Source organism: Crocuta crocuta, unplaced genomic scaffold, assembly GCF_008692635.1.
Source record: "Crocuta crocuta isolate KB4526 unplaced genomic scaffold, BGI_CrCroc_1.0 scaffold692, whole genome shotgun sequence".
In the NCBI taxonomy this organism is placed as follows: Eukaryota; Metazoa; Chordata; class Mammalia; order Carnivora; family Hyaenidae; genus Crocuta; species Crocuta crocuta.
In genome coordinates, this window is record NW_027532877.1 from 1,025,268 (window position 1) to 1,035,447 (window position 10,180).

Consider the following 10,180-nt stretch of genomic DNA (forward strand, 5'->3'; position numbering starts at 1 on the left):
AGGTGGGAACATTCTGGGAAGTGGATGGGTGGTGTTGGACGGATGTCCTTTGTGGCTCTCAATGATTTACTTGGGTTCGAAAGAGAGAGGAGATTCTTTGTGGATCAGTGCTCACTTCGGGTAAAGATCAAAACCGGGAAGAAATTGGCAAGACTGGGCTATAGAATCCACGATGCAGATTCCTACTGGGAGGCTGAGTTAGGTATGAGAGGAAACAGATGTTCATGCTGTGAAAATTAGACTCTTAAGATGACCGTCCCCTCCAGGAAGCCTTCCTGGATTTCCGCAGTTGGAATCCATCTCTCTCTATAAGACAAACAAGACAAGAACCAGGAGGCTTCCGAAATGTAAAGATGGTATTATCTTGGCCAAGTTGCTTCTTCTCTCTGTACTTTGGGGTTTCTACCTGTAATGGGGAGATAAAAATACCTCCTTTGTGAGTTTCCCTACACATAAGGAGTTTCTCGCTCAGAGCACTTAACCCAGTGTGCCTAGAGGTCACAATTACCCAGGTGTGTGTGAGGGTCCCTAAAAGTGTGTGGGCGCAGGGGAGAGAGGTGCGGACACGAAACTAGCATCTTTTCCCTGAGCTCTTGTGTCCCGGCCACTGGGTTAGATCCCTTTATGTACAATGTCTCTTGTGGTCCTCACAATAATAGGATTTTCAAGGAGGTATAATTAAGTCCGCTTTTCACATGGGACAGCTGAGGCTCAGTGCGTTCAAATAAGACGGCCAGAGTGACACACGCGTGACTGAGCCCTGCAGGGAACTTGCTACACTCTCCACTTCCCTCTTGGCCCCCTTCTGCCTGGCGAGGCACATAGGTGCAGTGGTGCTCAGTACACAGGGGTGGTGACACTTCAGATGCATCTTGCTGCTGCTTTTTTTTTTTTTGAGAGAGAGGGAGAGACAGAGTGCAGGCAGGGAAGGGGCACAGAGAGAGGGAGACACAGAATCCGAAGCAGGCTCTGGGCTCAGCTGTCAGCACAGAGCCCGACGCGGGGCTCAAACTCACGATCCTCCAGATCACGACTCGAGCTGAAGTCGGACCCTCCACCGACTGAGCCCCCCAGGCGCCCCTGGAGGAGAACTTGATCTGCTCACTTAAAAACTCTCTGTGTGAAGGTCAGTAGATACACAGCCTGTGTATAAGGGGGAAACGCACGGGAAAGATGTTTGACGAAGGGGTGAAGATCGTCTTTGTACCTGAGAGGCAATCGCTGAACACAGACCATGATATACAAGTGCTAAGCAAGTTGGAAGCCCAGAAACACTGTTCAGTCCATTTGACCCTTATCGACCGGGGACAGTCGGGGGACAGGTGTCACTGGAAGTTGTTTCCTTTTTTAAAAAATTTTTTGTAACGTATATTTATTCTTGAGAAAGTTAGAAGTGTGATTAAGGCTTATTTTTGACACAGAGCACGAGCAGGGGAGGGCCAGAGAGAGAGAGAGAGAGAGAGAGAGAGAGACACAGAATCAGAAGCAGGCTCCAGGCTCCGAGCCGGCAGCACAGAGCCCGACGGTGCTCGATGGAAGTTTCATGATTGAGAGCCTGATGCCTGCAGATCGTCGGCACTTACGTGGGTCTTTTTGTCTGCGGTGAGGGCAGCCCTGGTGAGGGTCTCACATACCCTTTCCCGTGTCTTCCTCTTCTAGACCCTCCTTGCCCTCTGGCAAGGTGGAAACCTTTTGACTTTGGGCACCAAAAGAAGTGCGTTGGACTCTGCCAGTCTTGACACTGGTCATTGGATAAGTCACTTAATGTTCCTGTGCTCTGGTTTTTCTCAATCGTGAAGGTACAGCTGCCTTCCTTGGGAGGCTGAGAAGATGTTAGTAGATGGCTTCGCGCAGGGCCGGGCTCTTACCCAGGGCCTCTCTGGATGAGCCCTTACTGCTCATGTCAACACCATGCTCGTTCATCCAGGCATTTAGTCAACATGTACAGAGTGCGGTCTCCTTCTAGGTGCTGTTCCGGGCCTGGGCACCCCAGGGAGCCAGGCAAAGGGCCTACGTTGCTTTGAGGAGGAAAAGACAAGAAACAAATGAATAGTCTATCCATGGGTGCTACAAACAAACACCTGAAAACAAGCAAGGGGTGGGGCGCCTGGGTGGCTTAGTCGGTTAAGCGTCCGACTTTCACTTAGGTCATGATCTCGCGGTTCGTGGGTTCGGGCCCCGCGTCGGGCTCTGTGCTGACTGCCAGCTCAGAGCCTGGAGCCTGTTTCCGTCTGTGACTCCCTCTCTCTCTGACCCTCCCCTGCTCACGCTGCCTCTCTCTCTCTCTCTCCTAGAAATAAATAAAAACATTAAAAAAAAACAACAAGCAAGGGACTAGAGATCCTGGGAGGCAGGAAGCTCCTTTTTTTATTAAAAATTTTTTCCTTAATTTTTAACTGTTTATTTATATTTTTTAATGTTTTATTTATTTCTGAGAAAGAGAGAGACAGCATGAGCAGGGGAGGGTCAAAGAGAGAGGGAGATAACAGAATCTGAAACAGGCTCCAGGCTCTGAGCTGTCAGCACAGAGCCTGACGCAGGGCTCGAACCCACGAACTGCAAGATCATGACCTGAGCTGAAGTCAGACGCTTTGCTGACTGAGTCACCCAGGCGCCCTTAAAAAAAAATTTTTTTTAATGCTTGTTTATTTTTGAGACCGAGAGAGCACAGGGGAGGGGCAGAGAGAGGGAGACAGAGGAGCTAGGGTGGGCTCTGTGCTGACAGCAGAGACCCCTATGCGGGGCTTGAACTTGCAAACCATGAAATCACTATAGGAGCGGAGGTCAGATGCTTGCTTAACTGACTGAGCCACCCAGAGGCTTCCGGAGGTGCTATTTTACAAAGAGGAGTTCAGGAGGTGGCCTTGGGGCAGAGACCTGAAGAAGTAAGGGAATCAGACTGGTGAGATTTTGGGGAATGGTGTTTCAGGCAGAGGGAACAGCAGGTGTAAAGCCTGGGGCCAGCACGTGGCTGGTATGTTTGAAGAAAAACACAGCAGCCAGAAGCAGGGGGCCGAGAGAGGGTTCCTTGGCCACTGAAAAGGACATTATGCAAATGGTGGCCAGGCTGGAGAGGGAGGAATGGGGATGGCCCTGATCCTGTCACCCTTGAAAGAGTTTGGCTTTGCATCTGAAAGAAAGGGGAAGCTATTAAAAAAAAAAGATAGTGACCTAACCCTTTCCACCCTGCTTCCCCACCCCCGCCCCCACCGCAGTTTTGTTATGAAAACTCTCAGGCATATAGAAAAGGTGAAAAATAATTATTTCTAAAACATCTATATACCCACCTGGTGGATTCTACACCCAGCCCTTGGTTCTAGTTGCTTTATCGCCCATCTGTTCATTTATTTGCCCCTCTTCCCATCTCTCCATTGATTGTTTTGCCCCGGTTCAATGTAAATTGCAAGTTATCCAATCAATTGCAAGTTATCCATCTTTACCTCATCCCCAAACACTCTGACATGCAAATCACCCACCCAGAGCTCAGTATTTGTTTACAGATTTTTTTTAAAGGGAAAATTTGCACACAGTGAAATCTTAAGTGCATCATTCTTTGAATTTTGATGAATTTTTGACATTCCTCTGCCTCTCAAACCCCTGTGGAGATAGAGGACTTTCTTCTCCCATCCTTCGCCCATCCGTTGCCCCACCCCCAGGCAACCACTACTCTGATTTTTTCCCCGCATATGTTAGTGCTGCCTATTCCAGAACTTTCTATAAATGGAATCCTTCTGTAGGTAGCCTTGTGTAAGGCTTCTTTCACTCAGCATATTGCATTTGAGACTAGAACAATGTGTAACTTGTATCAGTATTTATGTATTTTAATTGAGGGATAGTGTATATACATATGCATATATATACACACTTTATTTATTTATTTATTTATTTATTCATTCATTTTTTTTGGTATGGATATACCACAATTTATCCTTTCTCCTGCTGATGGACACCAGAGCGATTTCCAGCTTTTGGTTGTTTTATTTATTTACTTCTTTTAAATTTCAGGGGTTTTTTTAATGTTTACTTTTTTTTGAGAGAGAGAGAGACAGAGAGAGACAGAGCATGAGCAGGGGAGGGGCAGAGAGAGGGAGGGAGACACAGAATCCGAAGCAGGCTCCAGGCTCTGGGCTGTCAGCATAGAGCCGGATGCGGGACTCGAACTCATGAGCCATGAGATCATGGCCTGAGCCGCAGTCGGATGCTTAACCAACGGAGCCAGCCAGGTGCCCCGTTAAGGTTAGTTTTAAAGATATTTATTTATTTTTGAGAGAGACCGAGAGGGACAGGGTGGGGGAGGGAGGCGGGGGAGGGGCAAAGAGAGAGGGAGACACAGAATCCGAAGCAGGATCCAGGTTCCAAGCTGTCAGCGCAGAGTCCTACGTGGGGCTCGAACCCACGAGCCGGGAGATCATGACCTGAGCCAAAGTCCTGAGCCAAAGTCGGACGCTCAACCGAATGAGCCTCCCAGGCGCCCCAAACTGTCTTACGTTTCTATTTTTTTTATTTTTATTTTTTTTAATGTTTTATTTATTTCTAGGAGAGAGAGACAGCGTGAGCAGGGGAGGAGCCCGACACGGGGCCCGAACCCACAAACCGTGAGATCTTGACCTAAGCGAAAGATGGACGCTTAACCGACTAAGCCACCCAGGCGCCCCTGTCTTACATTTTTAAAAAGATCCCCCTGANGCGGGGCCCGAACCCACAAACCGTGAGATCTTGAATTAAGCGAAAGATGGACGCTTAACCGACTAAGCCACCCAGGCGCCCCTGTCTTACATTTTTAAAAAGATCCCCCTGACTGCAGGGTGGGGAAAATATGCTCTGAGGGGAAAAGACAGAAGGCATAGACCAGCCGTGAGGGCTCCTGCAATGGTTTAGGCAAAAGATAATATGGTGGTAGCATTGTTTTGATCACAGCTTCAACTTTATATATACATTATCTCAGTTAACAAACATCTGATTCTTAGAAAACTCCCTTCCCCTGAAGATAACCTGTTCCTTCTTAAGGAACCACAGGCCTTAAGGCATTTCTTTCTTATTCCATCGTGTTGGTCACTGGGTCAAAGGTTTTTCAAGTCTTCTCAGTTAACAGATTTGCAAACAGGAACTCTGTAAATGGACGCCATCAGTTAAGGTACCTTGTAGGGGGATGAGTAACAGAAGTTCCTGAAAGCCTCATGCCAAATGGGAAGTGTCGCAAGAAAGATGAAAAGCTCTTAGTAGCTTTCCATCAAGAGGACTGGGGTTGGGGTGGGGTGAGGTGGAAAATACTAATAGTAACAGCTCATGGTTTTGAGTACTTACTACAAGCCGGACATGGTGTTCAGCACTTTTGATCCCATTTCTTAGATGAGGCGTGACTTATGAACGTTCCCATTATATAGAAGAGAGCTAGGATTTAAGCCCATCACATCTGCTTCAGAGTGGGCGCCCACCACCTAGCTACGCCAATATCCTTTCTGTCAGAAAGGATGGATAGAGTAGATGTAGTTGGCCAAATTGATTTTCTTTCTTTCCCAACAAGGTTGACCCCAAACTGCCAATCGTTTTTCCGAAATCACCACTGAAAAGGATACTATTCAAAATGGCGGCATGAGCTCAAAGTGGGGGGCAGGGGTAGGGTGACCAGCTCATCCTGGTTTGCCTGGGACTTCGCCCGTTTTAGCACTGGAAGGCCCTGATGAATGGGGACGGCCAGGCTTCCTACGCATGGGAGATAGCGTCCATGTGGAATGTTTCCATTTGTGATCTGGATTGAGTGGTGAGTTCTTCACAGACTCCAGGAAGATGAATTTACCAGCCAAGGTCTTCTTTCAGTTCCTGCCCTGCTCAGCCTTAGAACAATCTGGATAAGATCCCCAGAGGAACAAACCCAGCAACTTGTACTGCTGATCAGCTGGTATTTGAGGACACACTGGCAAGTAAGTGTGCCTTTTGCTAGAAGGCCAAAGACCATCCATTGGCTCTTCCATATTGACCATAAACTCTGAGATTCTGAAAGAAGTTTTTTCTTTCCTGTACATAGATCAGTGTCTCTTTGTCACTGCCAAAGACAGTGGGCTGCTTCCAGATCATTTCCTTTCTTATTTGGATCAGGACATTGAGTTGTTAAAGGCTCTAGAAGCTTTGAAACCTCCTCACAGTAATTCTTCCCACCTACTAAGTAGATCATCAGTGAGAACTGTTAAATGCATCCAGCCTCCACCTTGTTCTCATGAAGACCCTAGATAATAGAACCACACCCAGTCAGTCTGATTTCGGAGTATATCAGCTCAAGCAATATGCCCCAGGACAGTGACATAGAGGCAGAGTAGGTCTAAGAGAACTTAAAAAGAGGAAGGAAAAAAAAAAAGATTTCAACAGACCCTAGGGTTAGATGAGCTAAAGGGAGGGAGAGAGTCTAGACTAGCCCTTCCCAAGGGCTCTACTCCTTGTCTCCCTGCAGGAAACTGCCTACCTTTCCAATCCTGTTTCTTGAGCCATTCTTGGAGCTGTTGACTTGCCTCCATTCTTCACCCAGTGTCTTGGCTCAGGCCCCCTCCCTCTCTTACCCAGATTTCCAAGGAGCCTTCTATTTGGCTGGCTTGCTTCCCGTCCCTCCCCCCTTCATTCTTCATCCATCGTGTAACTGATCTTCTGAAATGCAGATCCGACTCTCTGGCTCCAAGCCCTGCAATGGCTTCCATGCGTGCGCAAAGTAATGTCCAAATCCTTCCAGATCTGAGCGTCTCCCTCTCCAGGCCCATCTCTTGCCGCCACTGGCTTGGAAAAATATTTGAAGTTCCTCTGCTATCTCTTCCTTGGGTCTAATCGATCTAAGTTCTTCCGGTTTTCCACTCTTGAATGCCCCATCCATTCAAGGATGTGAGCTTTCGGTGCATTCATCATGTCAGCAGGCTTTGCTGTCCCCTGTCACTGAGGCTGGCGCCCTCCGTGTCATCCTGCAAGGCAGGAAGGGGAGCTGCATTTTGAGCGATGGGGGGAAAGTGAACTGGGCCTCAGCATGGTGGTGGAATTCCTCCCATAAATTCAGCTGCTGCATCCGGGTGATGCTGGTCTTCCGTAAGTGGGGCTTTAGGAACCCGCTCGCATCTAAACATCATCATAGCATAGGCTTCCAAGCTAGGCGTTTGAGGTTCAAGGAAGTGCCCAGATATATTCCTGAAACGGGGCTATGCTTTCCTGCACTGGTTGTAATGTTACCAGCCCTTTGCCCGCCACTGGCCAATGTCAGTTCAATCACATACCGCATAGGATGTCGAATGTGCAGAATTCCGCTGCGTAACCAGTCATGGTCTCCAGCATCGGCCGCTTGAAAAGGCCAGAGAAATGGGCCCTGCTAGGGAAGTGAGCATCCAGGCCAGACCCTCTGGGCGTGGCCAGTAGACCTTACACTGCATCCTGAGCCCTCTGTGGGGGCACCAGCACCTTCCTTGCTGGTAAAGGCAGACGGAGGTCCTGGCCAACTCTTGGGGAAGGAAGAACAAAAAAAATCGGCTTTGTTCCATTTTTTCTCTCCCTCTTCTTTCTCTCTCCAAGGCACTTTTTTGCTTCAGAGAGAGAGGCTCTGCTTATGCTGTCGCTGAGCCGAAAGTCGATTTATTTGGTTTTTTCTGGGAGACGTGGCCCAGGTTTTGACAGATGTGCTGCCTGTCCTGTCATTAGGGCTGAAAGAGATGTCCCGAAATGATTGGGAAAATTACAATTTTAATATCTTTTCCTCCTTCAAGCCTTTGACATATTTTCCACTACACTAGTCTCTGGTTGCTGACAGTTAAATAGAAATGAATTTTCTCCTGCTATTTTATGGGAGGACTGTTACTAGGACTGGATCGTGTGTGTGTGCGCACGCGCGCGCGTGTGTATTTAATCCATGCAAGGAAAAAGAAAACACAAAGCAATATATAAATGAGGAAGAAATAGGACAAAGAGAGATGAGAGTCCCCTCTGGAAGCCACGGATTAGATTTATGGACATCGAGACCTGGAGATTTAGCAACATCTACCATACTTACCACCTTCTCTGGGGTAGATGTCCTAATATATTTGCATTTTCTCTTATCTTTAAAATCTGAGCCGATACTTGTTTTCTATGCACTTTACAGATGGGAAAACTGATATTTGCTGAGATTACCATTTGCCCAAGGTCTGGAAAGGGGCATGCGGTCTGTATGTACGCGGCTCTGTACATGGAATGATCCTTCTGTGCCGCTCTGAACTGGCAGGGCCCAGTCCAGAGAGTGGGTGGCTTCACCTGCTTAGGGTCCCCTTTTTGTGGGATGCATCCCAATTTGCACTTTGGGAACTGCTCCTCTGCCCTGTGTCCCTATCATTAGGGGTAAGGCTGGACCCTGATCCCCAAAGTCCAGGGGCAGGCACGTGACCAAAGCCCTGGTCAACCCAAGCGTTTCTGACACCTGGCCAAACTGATGATTGACTCATGGATGGTCGTGGGATCTAAGCTGGGACCATGAGATTCATTTCTGAGATGCTTGAGTGGGATGGTCGAGACACAGGGACACCTTTTCCGCTGGGGTTGCTAAATCGGTAGGACTTTAGCTTCAAGCCTCTAAAGGCCTGTGCCACAATGAGGGAGGAGCCTGTGTGGAAGAAAGTCCCCTCAATGAGAGATTCAGCGCTGTGTAGTCTCCGTGTGCCCATCGGGCTCTGCCCGGGTGGAGTGAACCTACTCCTAGACTTTGGAGTTAAGAAGTCATTACTTTCCCAAGGTGGTGACTAAGATCTTGGACAGAGGGGCTGCCTCTCACCCCCTCGTGAGAACGAGGACCCAGTGAGGCATTGGTGATGGTGGTAATTCATAATAAGAAATACGTCGTTGGTCTTTGTCCCTGTTTTTGTCACAGAGCTACTATATGACCCTTGGAATTGCCTAACTTATGAGAGTGATAAAGGTGACTTTTGGAAACTCTAAGGATGGGGACTGGAGGCCCGGGGACCCAACCATGGAGTCAGAGGGCTGGAACTTTCAGTCTTACCCCATCACCTCTGGGGAGGGGAGCGGGCTGGAGACCAGAGCAATGGCTGATGGCTGATGATGTCATTGTCATGCTTGTTGTGAAGCCTCCGTAGAACCCCAAAGGGACAGGCTACTGAGAGTTTCCTCGAGGTCAGCGACCGTGTGGAGATTTGGCAAGAATGATGCCCTCTGAGGGCTTGTAGAAGCTCCATGCCCTCTCCCCATACCTTTCCGTCTGCATCTCTTTGTCTGGCTGTTCCTGAGTTCTGTCCTTGTACAATAAACGGGGAGCCTAATGAGAAAATGGGTTTTCTGAGTTCGGAGAGCTGCTCTAGGGGGTTGATCAGAAGTATCGGTGATAACCCGGCTTTCAGTTGGCATCCTCAGTTGGAGGGGGTCGTTGGAAGCCCCCCAAGTCCGTGGCCAGTCGGTCAGCAGCCTGGGCTTGCAACTGGCATCGGACGTGTGTTTGTGTGTGTGTTGGGTGGGGGAGGGGGGACAGGCAGTACTGTGGGGACGGTGCCCTTAACCTGTGAGATCTGAGGCCATCTCCAGGCAGACAGTGTCCGAATTGAGTTACACTGTGGGACACCCAGCTGGTGTCTGGAAAATTCCTGGGTAGTACGAGACACCCTCCCATGAGCGGGAATCGGGATCTGGACACCTACAATACACTTTGAACCTTTATATAAAGCTTGCAAATCTCCGATTGCATGCAACAGAAAGTGACGTTCGTTAACTTATGCAAAGACGGAAATTGCTGGAAGGATACGAAGGAGTCTGCAGAATACAAGAACAAGGTCTCTGAAAAAACAGGAGTGGGGTGGGGGGAGCTGGGCAGTAGGAGACTAGAATACTCTGCAAATTTTCAGTCCTTGCTTCAGATGCAGATTCCTGGGAAGGAGCATCTGATGGGCCGTAAGCCCGCCCTGTGATGGTGACGTCATGATCGACAGCTGGAAGGAGCACCTGATGGGCTGAGCTCAGGCCATAAGCCCGCCCTTTGGTAGTGATGTCATGATTGACAGCTTCACTGAGAGCCTGGCCCATGAAAGGTCACTGGTTTTCCCAAAGCAACGTTGGGAAGCGGGCGCCCCGGTAGGAAACGTGGTTGCTGCGGGGATGCAGGGAGATAAAAATGAGACTCTCTGTCCCTCCTCCCCGCCCCCCTCTAGGTGTAGTTTGCTTTCAATCTAGAACACAA

At 48.8% G+C, this 10,180-nt stretch overlaps 1 long non-coding RNA gene across 1 annotated transcript; it reads right to left on the bottom strand.

Moving 5' to 3' along the window:
* Positions 1 to 1,383: 1,383 nt before the first annotated feature.
* Positions 1,384 to 6,572, bottom strand: LOC144216315 (uncharacterized). The gene is made up of 3 exons (XR_013330630.1): positions 6,458 to 6,572; positions 5,305 to 6,223; positions 1,384 to 2,018 (listed from the first exon to the last, which is right to left on the bottom strand). It is a non-coding gene; the product is annotated as an uncharacterized LOC144216315 (long non-coding RNA).
* Between the last annotated feature and the right edge of the window lie 3,608 nt (positions 6,573 to 10,180).